Raw genomic sequence first — 4,222 nt, forward strand, 5'->3', positions numbered from 1 at the left:
CACAGATAATTTATCGCAAACCTGATACATCACAATGACGTCATATTCGTTTTTATGACGTCATCGTTAAGAGGACGAGGATCTTAGCTCATTTGAGCTTGTTTTTGAGATTTCATCACTCCAGGTTTTTACATTTTTACCCTCGCCAGAGGAGAGGGTATTGCATTTGGGTCTCTGTTTGTCCGAACAGAACTTTCGTGTTTTTCTGCGCAACCGCTCGTTGGATTGAGACGAAATTTTCACCATTGGTGCGACTGCTCATGCAGAATGTTTTGATAATTATGACATCATAGGTCACGTGGTGTGGCAGCCATATTGGAAAAACGGAAAAAAAACTTTGGACCTCCGCATCTCAAACTGCAACAAGGAAAAAATTGAAACTTGGCACACAGCAAGTACGCCTCATGGGGAATGAGTTTGACTTTTTTAAATGACATCATAGGTGCCCTCGTTATGACATCATCATTGCATACGCAGAACACCACATCCGATCAATATGAAAATTTTTGAGGGTCATCTAGGGATAAAATGGTCCACAGATAAAATAGTCATCGGTCACGTGATTCGACAGCCATATTGTTTAAAAAACAAAACAATTTTAACCTTCAAAAACCTCTGAAGTGGCTGAACAAATCAAGGCGAAACTTTACACGCTTGACAGCCTGTCCATGAGAAACAAAAGGTTCACACATATGATGTCATAGGTCACATGGTTTGACAGCCATATGGGATTTACCCTAAAACCTATAAAAAATACACCACTCAAAAGAAGTCCTGGCAAGGGTCTGCAATCTCTGATTGCTCTTTTTCTTGTTTTTTCATGGGGTTTTTTTTTCTCTTGTGTATATATATATATATATATATATATATATATATATATATATATATATATATATATATATATATATATATATATATATATATATATATATATATATATATATATATTTATTGTTACAGTTCTGGGAACCGTGACCCCAAGGCAATGGCAACCAACATACAGTGGTTCCTGAGATAGTTATTTTGTTAGTACTTGTTCTAGATGGGGTCCTTCCCTTGAGTCTAATGGGCTACAAAGGGAATATGCATTGTGAGGGATTAGTTAGGTTTTTTCCCCACTTTTCTATCTTTTAATTTAAAACTCCATTCAAACTGCTCACACCACCTTATTAGCATATGCTGCCAAAACCCTGTTCAAATCACGTGCAAGAACTCATCCGCAATACCACTTTCAACTAGGCCACCACCACCACATCCTCTCTGCAACATAAATAATTACAACACCACTGATAAAATTATAATTACAACACCACTTTTCTCGCGGATTGACTAATAAAACATTGTACAAGGCTCACATTCCATTGCTCGCTCGCAATCCAATGCTTGCTCCCCAGATTCACCATTATTCAGACATGCCACCTCCACCACAGTTCAACCACCACAAGACTACAATTACCTCCACACCACAAAACTAACAACCATCATCTTGCTTTGCTCACAAATCATCCACTTCACCCTCAACCGTGGCTCTTCCACTACGGCACCGTATTAAACACTGCTCCAACCACCATCTCAACTACTCGCCTGTGATTGACAACAGCTACCACCATCGCACCTGCTCAGGGTGCCGCTTCGCCCCCGCTCGGAGCGCAACGACCAACCAAGCTCGCTTCCATCTCACGCAAGTGCGCTGGCATTTCTGTCATTCCTCCCTGTCGGCAGCAACCATTATGCTGCCCGGGGAACCATCCACCATCCTCCAGGAAACTTGCACTTCCAGCAGGGAGTGATGCACGCTGCCCCCACGTGAAGTCGGGAGGTCGGCCCCGTGGCCCAACTCGAAGACGAAAGAAGCCATTTCCAGTCATTTCCACGGCTTTGCGAAGTGGGTGACTTCAGGATGCAGGCAAAATCTGGGCCAATGGGCACGGCACAGGACTGTGTCCATTCTCACATGTATGTTCGTGACACAAGGTGTAGCGCTTTTCCCGTTCATGGTGGGGTGCGGCACATCTTGCAGGCAGGTTACAGTGGAGACTGTATGGAGGTTTGTGCACAAGAGAAGGGGTAGAGGTCGTCCCGCAATGTCTTTCGCACATCAAGGGTGTGGTGGGGACTGTGTTTAAAGTTCCCTCAGAAAGTAGAATTTTCCGCAAACTGAGTCATGGAGCTGCCCCCATCGGATGCACACTAATGAGGAGGCTTGCAAGAGCCGAAACAGAGAAAGCGATATGAAGAGGAAGAGAACAAGAGACGGGACAGAGTCACCTCAGAGCTGGTCCTTGTCCTTGTGGGAAAAAGGCATATCGCAGGAGGAGAAAAGGAGCTCAAAGCTTGTCCTTGTCCAAAGAGCTTGTCCTTGTCCTCATCGCTTGTCCTGCGAGAAGCAGAGAGGAAGAAGAAGCAGAGATGATCCTCTTCGATGCCAAAATGCTCACACCTCTGCCCCTCTCTGGACAAGCAGAGTATGTGAAGAGAGGGAGGGAGCCATTGTGTGAAGGAGGGCATTGTGGAAAGCCCAGAGTAGGGTTTGGTTCGTGGGGAGCTGCAAGACGTGGAGGCCCAGCGGAAATGGAGCGAATTGCTTGCCGTTGCATATCTTGCATGCTGGAGGACTTCCCTGCTGGGTCTGGACACCTCGGGGACGGGGGGCTGTGTGCCCCATCTTCCCCATCCTTTCCCACACCCCCAATATTTGGACTTGCTCAGCCTGTTGAGCTGTGTGAGGTGAGGGAAAAAGTGGACCTTACTTTTATTTTCTCCATACTTTAATTTTCGTCTCAAGTTCTTCTTGTCTTCTTCTCCCGTGATTGAATGATTGCCATGTCTCTTGTGTAAATAAGATTGTTTGAGAGAGAATATGAGTTAGTTAAATCTGCTCTTATGTGCCTTTTTGCTTTCTTGCCTGTCAGTACTCACTGTTAAATGATTGCTTACTTGTGTGTGTAATAAATAATTGTTTATTGTTATTTCCAATCTGTCTTGGTTGTCCTTTCCTTCATTGGTCCGGCAGTGCACAAATATAGTTAGATGGGAACAGGCCCGTAGCCAGGGCTCAGTATTAAGGGGGGCATATGAACTGGACGGGGGGGGGCACAATTATTATATTTAATATTTTTGATAACCCGGTGTACTATTGTATTCATGCAGCATTGACACATCTATACTGAGGTTGCCGTCGCATACTAACCAAATTGATCTCAGCTGGATTTAATATGTTCCAATGTTTTTGGCCTAAAATTATTTGAATGCAGGAGAGCCGCAACAAACTGGCACATTCACAATGCAAATATTCAATGATTAGACAATTGGCACCAATTCAGGTGCACTTAAACAAGGTGTTGTGAAGAATTGGCATAAGAAAATTAATATACCAGAGATAAAATGACTAAACGGGGGAGGTTGGCACCAGAATCAGTGCACTTTAAAATAAGATACAGGAGGCTATGACCTGCAATTATCACATTAAACTATCAACAGCAAATACGACCAGCCTGAAAACACCAGAAGGTCCGCATTTAAATCAGTCAATTACACAGAGGTAAGGTTTTGCACAAAGCACTAGATATGGGATATGCAAAGCACCAAACACAACATTTAACTTAAACATCAGAAGTACAAAGCAGCCGACCACGGCGGGTGCTGACTACAACCACACTGCAACCACAACCACACACGCATCACCAGCAGTCACACACACAATCTGAACTCCTCGTATAGTTTTTATACCACTGTACTCGCTGTCAGAAGAGCTGCAGGCGACGTGTCTCGGTGTGGAATCTTCTGAGGAACCTTCTCCTTCCATTCATTCAGGCATTTACGTGTGAGGTCTCTCTCGAAGGCCAGCTGTACCAGTTGTGCCTTGCGTGCATGGACCGTCGATGGTCAGTGAAGACATTCCTCAATGTTGAGAATGAGTTTTCACACATGGCAGTGGACGCAACCAATGTTAGTCCAAGTCTCATAGCAGTCACTACACTTGGCATGGCTTCCAGCGTTTTGTGGTATGTTGAGAGGAGTTTTTGTGTTGTCAATCTCTTGTTTGACTGCTTTTCTGTCTGTGAGCGAATAAACTGCTTTGCAACCACACACTGTTTCACTGATGGTTGACTTTGTTAATGTCATGATGTGCTGGAGCAAGTGGGGATCCAAAAACGTGACATTTTCGGGATTCAAGGCAGCGAGTGAACGGGCGAGTTGTGTGTTGCGCTCACTGAAGCGC

Source organism: Eptatretus burgeri, chromosome 3, assembly GCF_056783735.1.
Source record: "Eptatretus burgeri isolate ZD-2024b chromosome 3, Ebu_testis_v1, whole genome shotgun sequence".
Taxonomy (NCBI): Eukaryota; Metazoa; Chordata; class Myxini; order Myxiniformes; family Myxinidae; genus Eptatretus; species Eptatretus burgeri.